The sequence below is a fragment of the Aptenodytes patagonicus genome, chromosome 1 (assembly GCF_965638725.1).
Source record: "Aptenodytes patagonicus chromosome 1, bAptPat1.pri.cur, whole genome shotgun sequence".
Classification (NCBI taxonomy): Eukaryota; Metazoa; Chordata; class Aves; order Sphenisciformes; family Spheniscidae; genus Aptenodytes; species Aptenodytes patagonicus.
This window is the reverse complement of record NC_134949.1, coordinates 85,370,772-85,381,229: the sequence shown is the minus strand read 5'-3', so window position 1 is coordinate 85,381,229 and position 10,458 is coordinate 85,370,772. Positions and strand designations below refer to the sequence as shown.

General features: G+C 42.4%; 1 long non-coding RNA gene across 1 annotated transcript in view; it reads left to right on the top strand.

Moving 5' to 3' along the window:
* The window catches only part of LOC143163804 (uncharacterized), an 84,844-nt gene that overhangs the window by 40,334 nt on the left and 34,052 nt on the right, over positions 1 to 10,458 (top strand). The window lies entirely within an intron of this gene.

Sequence of the window (10,458 nt, the reverse complement as noted above, 5' to 3'; positions counted from 1 at the left end):
TGCAGTTCTCTGAATGTCTGCGCAAAATGTCTTCAGTGGTCTTGTTTTCAAGGTGAGGGGCTTTGCTTTGTACACTGATGGTTGGCACAGCAAATAAAAGCACAAAATGACCTAAACCAGAATAAGCCTGTCAAATCAGATTAACATTTGAAGGTTTTCCCCATCATTCTTGGAATTTACCATCTGGATTCACAGTCTGGGTGAAGTAGACTAACTTTATATACTTTGACACCTGATTTTGGTTAAAATAATGTATTGGCCTCTCTTTTCTCTTGCTTCATGGATATTTTGAATACTGATAAGATGGAATAATAGAGAAGCCAGAGACGGAAAGAGATCTAAAAGTCTTAATTATTTCTACCTCGGCCATTGAGCACTTTGCAGTGGTGTTGAAGTTCGATTCATTTCAGCTTGAAATTAGCCAGTCAATAGGTCCATATAAATTTGTTAGTGTCCCAGGTTTACAGTTTTTACACCTGTGTGGAAGATAATTGGGTTTTTTTTAGGGAGAAAAAAATCTGCTTTCAGTCAAATACCTTATTTTAGGATAAAGAAGGATTACCTCCTTCTTTTGTTCTCTTGTGCTCTCAAGAGAAAATAAAGCACTCTGTTCTGCTCCCCAGAAGAAAACCAAAGCTGGAAAGCAGTGGTTTGATAACTGTAATTAATTTTTTCCATTCATATTGATACTGGGTCTGGCTGGGATGAAGTTACAAAGTCAACTTTCTTCAGAGTAGCCTGTATATGCTGTGCTTTGCATTTGTGGCTAGAACAGTGTTCATAACACACCAGTGTTCTGGCTATTGCTGAACAGTGCTTGTACAGTGTCAAAGCTTTCTCTCTCCCCAGCCTCCCATCCAAAAGCCAGTAGGCTGGGGGTGGGCAAGAGATTGGGAGGGGACATAGCTGAGACAGCTGACCCAAACTGACCAAAGGGATATCCCATACCATATGATGTCATGCTCAGCAATAAAAGGTGGGGAAAGGAGGAGGAGGGGGGACATTCATGGTTACAGCGTTTGTCTTCCGAAGCAACTGCTACACATACTGAGGCCCTGCTTCTCAGTAAGTGGCTGAACATCTGCCTGCCAATGGGAAGTAGTGAATAAATTCCTCTTTTTGCTTCTCTTTCACATGCACCTTTTGCTTTCCTTATTAAACTGTCTTCATCTCAACCCATGAGTCTTTTTGCCTTTCTACTATTCCCCCATATTCTGGAAAAGGGCAGTGAGCGAAAGGTAGGGTAGGTGCTTGGCTGCTGGCTGGGGTCAACCCATCATTGTATGTTATCAACATGGTTAAATTTTGAAGAGCTGAAGCCAGAGAGATATGGCTTGAAAGGCAGAGTACCTGCATGGGAGCATGCTTTTCTTTACTCTCCTGATCGGTTGTGCGACTGTCTCTTCTTGTTTCTTGCTAGTGTGTAATGCAGGGAATGGTAGCACCTGCCACATAGGGCAGCTTTGAAACTTTCTTCACTTAGGTCTTCAAATTTTCACAGAAGTATCAAACCATATGAAACTGGAACAGGTCAGCAGCAACAGGTGGTCCCCCAGAGGTCTCTCTGTAGCATGCTGCTTAGACCACAGACAACAGTCTGATGTTCTGCTCTGAAAGCCCAGCTCCCTGTCATTTCTATTAAAAAGGTTCTCTACCAGCTTCTACAGTTCAGGAGCTTCACTAGGGATCAGGCTTGATTTTCTCTGCAATGGGATACCCACACCAGGAGCTGTCAGGAACTGAAATTCACTGACGAAGGCTTGAACTTGAGTTGACATTGGAAAAAAAGTAGATGATGAGTATTGCATGTTCTTGCTCTTCCTGGCTTTCTCAGGTAGTTATGAATTTATTGCAACGTAATAAAGTATTCATCCCAAACAAGCTAATTTGATAATCATCATATTCCACATCCTTATGCAGTGAGAAGTTTTCTGAGGCTACTTTTGAAAGTTTAATGTTTACTGTTATAATGAGCAGGTTTTTTTGGCCCAAATATAGATTGGATTGTGGCTTTGGTTAGGAAGTCCGCACTCGTATCTCCAAGAACTGCACTAGTCACAATGTCTTCTGTGCATATATGCCTTCTGAACGGTAACAAAATGCAGGACAAAAATGGTCCATGCATCCTATATCCAAATAACTCACTGCACTAGTTTAAACTCTCCACTAACCAGAATGGAGAAGGTGCATCTAGTAATGAAATGAGCAAACAAGAAATGCAATTATCTGGAACAGAGAAGTTATTGGACTAATATGTTTGCAGTCAAAGAAATACCCTGGATGAAAAAAAGTCACTACACCTTATTGCAATGAAGGAAACTAGAGGTCAGCCCATCTTCTTGGCTATAACATATAATCATTTGTCTTTCACAGGAAAATCAAACAACATTCCACTTGATACAAGAAAAGGGTTGTTTTCAGGACAGATATTTACAAAACCATCGACATTTGGCTTTTCTGGTTTGTTTTTTTTTTTTTGTGACTGCATCTCCTTGCTCTTCAGATCCTACCCATGTCATTTACCTCAGCTGTATATGTGCAAGAAGCTTGTGGAGATTGCTTTATAGGGAAATTAGAGACGCTACTTCATCACCAGGTCAAGAGACTGTATTTGGGATTCTGTTCTTTCCTCATAGAAGAGCTAAACCAGATGACTGGCACCTAAGCTAACCTAAACCTCCTCCCCACACATTCTCACACAGAAGGCATGTAAGATGCTCTCCTTAGTCTGCTGTCATTGAGATTTCTTGGAGATAGGTCTCAAAGCTGCTGTGCTTTGTAACAACACCATGATTCCTTCCCAGGAGATTTTTGGAAGAACTCGTTGATCTTTCTGGGCATATATGAGGAACTGTGACGTAATGTTGGAGAAATATCTATACAGATGGATTATCTTGCATTCTTAACTCAAAATGAGTTGTTTTCCAGCCTAACTTTGAATGTCACCTAAGCCATAACTTCAGACTTCAGCTAGTCTTGTTTAGTAGTAGCACCACACTCAGCTAGATCTGTGTGTTTGCAGATGGAAAGCAATGAGAGGGAGCCTTGGCAACAGTAGAATAAGCTGATAGATTTAGTTAACTTTGTGAAGAAACCACCCACCATTTGGGTATAGATAGCTTTCTGCCACTTAAACAGCCCTGCTGCAGGCATAGTTAGACTGTAAAAATTGTGCCTTTATGGTTGTGGTTTGGTTTATTTGAGGCACTGGATATGTTCTATCCATAAAAGCTTATCTTTATGAATAAAAGCTGTCTTAATATGATAGACTATAGTAATACTACTCAACTGCAAAATTTTCTTCATAGAGAACTGGTCACAGTGATTTCTGTGTCAAGGAATAACCTGACCTCAAATTTCACTCACTATTATTGCAAAGAGCCCTATTTCTTTCCTGTGAGAGTTATAAAATGTCTCGAGGAAAATTCCAGTAGTCTCTGGAGCTCCATGTTTTCTCCTCTTTTTGCAGTATTTGTAGCTGCTCACATTTTATTTCATTATGGTACTCCTTTTACTCTTGCAGTTTATTGTCTTCATCCAACCATTCTTTGTGCTTGACTGGAGCAGTGGAGGAGAGGAGAGTGGTAATTCTGCGGGAGTTTGCACAGCCTAGCAGAGCAACTTTGAACTAGCTAGCTGAGCACTGCAGTAGGTAGTGGCATGACCTCTGGCAAAGCCCATTTGAGGAGTTCCATGATTGCCTTGCTAGCAACACCCCAGCTGGCAGTCTGAGGCCAACTTGGATATGTCTGCAAGAGCTGTAGCCATATCTTTGTGGTGTAGACACTGACACGTTTCTTGTAAATGGGTTAATTGCTGCATTCAAAGGAGGATCAACACAAAGAAACTCAGTCATTACAGCTACAAAAATTAATTGAAAGGCGCTGAGGCGATCTGTGACTTTGACTATGACTGCTTCCTATAAAACCTTCTTTAAGCAGATTAGATTGTAACAATTTGTTTAGGCATGGTAAAGGTCGAAATGCTTGGTTTGGCCCAGGTGGTTGGGGAACAATGCTGAAACATGGTAACTACAGGTAAAGTCTTGCTTGGTCAATAGGGTCTCCAGTCAAGCATGCAAGATTTCTTTCATTGTTCTAGGACATGTGGGCCCTGGCAAAGTTCTCCGGCAGCTCTGCAAGCTAAGAGGATGGTGAGCTCGTTAAAGAAAATAAGTGTATCCCTAGAGGAATAGTCACAGCTTGCAGTGATTTTGATGAGTGATGGAATATCTTTCAACAAAAGTGGGGGCGGGGGGGGGGGGAGGGCTGCAATTTATTTCAGTGGTCTATCATGTTTTCACTCCTGAGGAAGGCAGTAGTGTAAAAGATGGTATGCAAAGGTCAGCCAATTGCAAGGATTCTGTTACACCAGTGACTCGTGAGTGTGGATGGGTGGGTCATCCAGAACCTATTTTCAAAACTGAGACCTTTATCCTCCTATGTGAAGAGGCTGAGGTCTGAGCAGGAATAGCTCTGTGTGAGCTAAAGTATTAAGACTGTCTTTGCTGTGCAATTTTGGCGGCAAATGCGCCAGTCAAAGGTGAGTGAAGCTGGAATCTGACTACTGTCACTGTATCTGCATAAGCCTGGGAGTGGATACTGGTATACTAATGAAATTACCTTTCCTAGTTGTATACAGTTTACCTGGCAGAGCTCGGGCTAAGCTATAAATGCAGTGGTACAGTTAGGCTATCAAGTTAGTCTGCACTTCTTTTGGGAGTGCTTTGCTGTTTTACTGTCCTTGTATAGACAGGACCAAGGGTTATTCAACCCTCCTTTTGGCTTGGTCTTCATAGGCAGCAGCAAGGGTTGGGTTCAAATGTAAAGAGGTCACTGAAAAAACACCTGAACAAGCCCCACAAAAACTCTCTTGTACTTAGTAAGTTCATTCTTCATACCTGCAAACGTAAATGAAGTTTTATTAGAGGGGGAAAAGAAAATACTTAACAAGAGGTATCAAGAGGGGAACATTTGACATGTAATTCCAAAAATATAGCTAGTTAAGCCCTCTCCTCTGGTGAGACAACTAGGCCGGCTGCATGCTCCCTCCCTAAACCTCCCATGCTAGCAATCAGCTCATGGCTGGTACTGAGAAATCATCTTGTCTACCAAAAGCTGACACAAGCTGCACATGATGTTGCCATGTATTTGCTCTTCTGGCTACCACAAAGGTACTTGAGACTAAAACAGCCATCTCTAGCATGCTGAATACTGCCAAACCCATTAACTGACCTTACAGCCTCTGAGGAAAATCCTAACCCTTTGTTTCTATTTCACAGCTACGCACAATTCTCCTCTCTTCTGAGCTGTAATTCTGCACTCTGTAGGTAGAAGCATTTGCTTTAAGTTCGGGTGACAACTTGTGCCAGTCACATGTAGAAAGAAGTAGCTGTTTGAGGCTTTCATATTGCAATGGCTTTTCTCTGCTTTGTGGAAAGCCTGCTTTTTAATTTCATTCTGCAGAAAAGTCTCACAAATACATTGTAACAACAGATTTATAAGTGTTTGAGACTCCCTTAGTGCCTCTTATTTTCCTCTCCTTCCCTCTACTAGTTTACAGTGGCTGATTGCCCTTCTTCTCTGGAGTGATTTGAGAGGGGGTCATCCAGGAGTTTTCCTTCCCCTTGGGATCTCAGGCATCAGACCACAGCCTACAAGGGCTTTACTGACATAATTGTACCCCTCAAGTCCTTTTGTGGAGTTGCAGGCACTATTAACATAACAGATCTGAACCGTCTCTCTGAACAGCAGGCTGGGCTCTCTGTGAGAAGGGAACTCCGGAGGAGTAATGTCTTTACATGCTTCTTTGGAAGTGGCTACATGAATGCAGTTTTGTGATATGGGCCTGGGCCAAATGAAACACCACTTTGCCAGGCTTTCCACTTCATTTCTCATTTTTGGGGGAAATGCTGTATGGCTGTTCCAGCTGCTCTGAGAAGGGAAGTGTGGATCTTAGTGTAGTCACTTCAAGGTTGTAAAATAATGTTTTCAGAACCGAGAGTTCATAGAAGATGAATCTGAGAAATAAGACTTACATCTTTCAGAGCAGGTGCTACCTCTTCTCATTTCTTTCAAGTCTGTCTTCTGTGTAGGCATGATATTGCTAGGGCTCGAATGTGAAAAAGAGCATAGACTTAGGAGTCTCTCACAACTGGCTGATAACACCAAATGTTGGAGGCTACAGTCCCTTTGTGAGTACGAGGGCATCACTTTGAGCTTTTTGCCATTGACCAACATCTAACTTCTAAATCCATTTTTTTGTTGTTGCAAAGGCTTTTTCTTTCCACCATGACATACCAGAAATTGAACTTGTTCCAGACACATTATGGGAGGCATGCAAATGCTATTCAGAGCCTGCAGCTTTCTCTCCCTTTATCTGTTATTATTATCTACTTGGCAGCACAACAATACTCTTGTGTTACCCAGTATATTAATTGCACTACTTTAAGGATGCCCCCCAGGGAGAGCCTGTTTGTGCCTTCAACCCCTGACCTTATGCCTGAAAAGTTTTTTGGATTCATTCCCCACATATAAAGGCTATTTCTGCTTCGTCTCCAGTGATAATATATTCTGCAGCTGTATATTGAACTACTGAGCACTGTACAGAACAAGCTGGAGGATGTGTCCTTGATGAAGAGCTGTCATTCTTTATTATTTTCTATTATCTTTCTAAACAGTTGAGGCTTCCCAGTCGACTCAGGGCAAACAAGCTGTCCTCAGGCAAACAGGGAGTCAGAGAAAGTCCTCGTTGCATAGTTTTCCCTTTTAAAGAACTAGGTGTTTTTTAAGGCTGCTGCCTCATAAACGACCAGTACTAGGCAAAACTGTCTGCTGGAGAACACTGGGAGGAGATGAGGGAGTTACTGGAGTGTCACATCCATATCTAATGTCACCCCTAGTTGCTAGCCAGAGGGGAGCACAAGCATTTTGCTATTTTGCAAAGCAGCGGCAGAGTCCTGGCTGTTCACACCTCTGAGGAAAGCCTCCAGAGACTCTCCTGTCACGTTCCCATGGGCTGCAGCAGATGGATACCATAGGAACTGCTGGAAGAAGTGGAAGCAGATGGGTGACCTTTTCTCACACTGAAAGTTAAAGGGAAGATTGATTCGTGGCAGTTTTAAGCTTCTTGAGCATCTTTCTAACTATAGCAATCAGACTAAGAAAACATGACTCAGCTGACTTCTTTTTAAGACAGAGCGTGTCAGTTGGGAACAAAACTTAATGGCATGTTGGGCTGTGACAGCAGAGCCATGGGTCCTACCAGTCCTGCGTAGGGGCTAAGCAGATTCCGAATCCTGCCAAAACCCAGGGAGGTGGAAAGCAAGATGCACACTGGCTTTGGTAGGATCCAGACTCTAGAAATGGATGGGCACAGCAACACTGAAGCCCATGAAAGGCGGCTTCCTGGAGCTGTGCTGAATATACAGAGTCTGTGTGATTTGCACTCCGGCTGCATCGGCGGCTGTACCCCAGGAACTGCTCTGAGTTCCAAATGCTCTAACTTTGCTTCATTAAAGATACAGTGAGGGTAAAAAAGTAAGGTCATGGTGAATCTTCTTGCTTTATCTGACAAAAATAAAATGCAGGAGCAGCTAGGCACTGTAGGATCCCCCATATATGCTCTCTTTATAGCTTGTAGCATGCAGGGCCTTGGCCTCAACATAACACTTTGCCGGCTTCTTGGGCACTTTGCTGGCTTCTTGATTCTTCTGGCTCCCCTTTGCTCTGGCTTTCAGTCATTCTTTTTTCTTGCAGTATATACCAACAAGCTTATAGTTCTTTAAGCTATTTTGTGAGCCATCCACTGACACTGGCAGGCCTTTATATTCCTGGAAGAGACAGAAAAGGTCCGGGTAACCCCATCACATCAGAAAAAGTCTGGAATTAGTTTGAAAAGAATTATTTAGCAAGCCTGCTAGTCATAACTTGTGTCCAAGACTGACTACAAATCATGAAGCATGTTTTCAGAAATGCACCTAATGTCAGAACAGAGTGACCAGCTTGTTACTGAAATGGTTGAAACGGTTGAAATTTTTCTGAATACCTTTGGCAATTCATTCCATCATTTTATGTAGGGGCTGGCCTCTTCTGATAATCAAAGGTGAGAGTCACGTACATCCAAGAAACAAGCAAGAATCTACCCCAGATCATTTTATTTAGTTTCAGTGCTCTATGTCTTCTTCCTAAGTTTCACCTAGTCTTCCTGGGCTATATAAACATGAAAGCTAGGGGCATGTATGGTTTCACTATTCCCACTGTTTACAGGATCACGTCTCAGATCGTGCTAGTCCATGTCATCGCTGTTTGTTTGAGGTAAAAACAGTAGGAGCGTAACTCGAACAATGCTAAGTCACTGAATCCCCTCCAAGCATTCACATTCAACCAAACCAAGTGTCAACAAGAATGAAAAAAATCATGAGACAACAATGAAAAAAGTCATGATAGATGACTACAGCGAGCAATAAAGGTTAAAGGAAAGAAAAACTGCAACTTAATTGTTGGAGACAAGTTGCAGAAATCAAGAAGAGTGAAACAGAGCAAGTAATGCTGCATACGTTTGCTCTGGGACAGGCTATTGAGCAGGGCAAATCTATTGACCATGAGTTCAGCAGAGCCTCCAGCACTGATCAAGAGCTTCCACAAGGTGCTGAAGGTTTCATGCTTCTGGTCACTGAGTTGGAGGCCTTTCTTGAAGTCTTACCTGGCAACCAGATGTTGCTGCTAAAAGGATCAGACTATCATTCAGGCTTTTAAACAGGCAGACCATTTCAAGGACTTGTTTTTATAGGGAAATATACATACACAGAAGACTAGTGCCTGTGTTCAAACTGAAGAACTGAGCGTAAAGATGTTGTATTTAGCACCTAATAAGAAAATATTTGGCATTTTTGGAGATGGGAGGCGACCCTTACCATTTTGTCTGATTGAGTCACGTGATCCTAAAAACTCAGTATCTGAAGTTCCTGTCAATTGTTACATCTTTTCATCTGGAATTTTAACAAGAAAATCCTTTGGCTCAGGTTTTCATGTATTTATTGTATTTCAAAGAGCGGTGAGGATTACTGCATCTTCCCGGCGCTTTAGGTGGAAAAAAGGTCTTCACAGGTGTCTTTGCAGGACACAGACTGCAACAAATGTGGAAACGAGCCTTTTTATTCACTGGCTGAGATAGGACCCAAAAGCTGCATTGTCTGCTTGTGGAAAAGGACAACACTAACATGGCTTCTACTGACTTGTCTGAACCATCAAGAGTGAGAACCCACCTGCACTCCCAAATTGATCTCTCAGGTTCATGTGGCTTTTCTAGAGATTTCTTCTCTATCTGTTCTGCATCTTTTGTTTATTCTTTACTTCACCGCTTCAATTAAGATTTTCATCAGTTCTTTCCACAGGAAGGAGTTCCCCTTTGGTAAGGCAATGCTAAGGGTTGGGTGGCTCAGCTGTGTGGAGAAGAGATGAAACACAAAAGGAAAGAAATTGTAGTGCACAACTGACTGAACAATAGCAAGGTGTCATGCTTGTTACCACACATGATAGGTTTCTGCTGTAGTCTGCTGTGCAACATCTAATTTTTTGCATCATTTAAAAATCAAGACTTTCTTATGGAGCTCATAAATCAATTCTAAGTAAAATTTCTTAGGTAGCAACATGTAAGGGGGAAGAACGTGAAACAGCATAACATAGAAGTAGCCAAATTTCTCAAATTTACTGCATGAGTTAGAGAAATATGTACAGCTACGACACAGTGAACCCAGACCAAACAGCCTCAAAGCTCTATTTTTACCTCCGGCAAACAAAACTAAAATCTCAATGCAGTGAGTGTGGGACATGGTTCAACTTGTCTGACTTGCACTGAGGTTAAGCAAACTCCTGAGTTCCTGCATCAGCAACTTGGAATGATGCAAGCTCCATGAGAAAAAATTTGGGTCACTAGTTGTGCTGGATGTAAAAGAGTTATAGAGGTAAAAGAAGGCTATGAAATGCAGATTTTGCTAGATACTGCTGGCATTGTCCCAGCCACTCCCTCTCAGCCTAGTGCTTTGGAAATTTGTAGCAAAATTTAAATGCTGTGCTTTTGAAAGAATCTGCATTTCATATCAGTTTCCATCTGACCAGGCTTGCAGTTGGCCATTCACTGGAATGGCATTAAACAAAGGCTTTTGTTTAACAGCAGGCTGAGCATACACAGCTGAAGAAGGTGGATTGAACTAGCCTGACTGACCGCTCTTGAAGCTCACACAATCTTTTCTGCTGGCAGGGATGGGAGAGCAAGGGGGAGTTTGGGGTTACTGAAAAGCAGCTTGGCACCTTAACATCTTCAGAATCATAGCTGATTCCTCAGCGCGTGTCCATCTGTAGCAAAAGTCACCCACAGGTCTCACGCAAACACGGAAACATTGCTTTCAGTGTGACTTTTTGGGTTAAGCATTGTGCTCAGGGCGTGCTTCCGATGGGA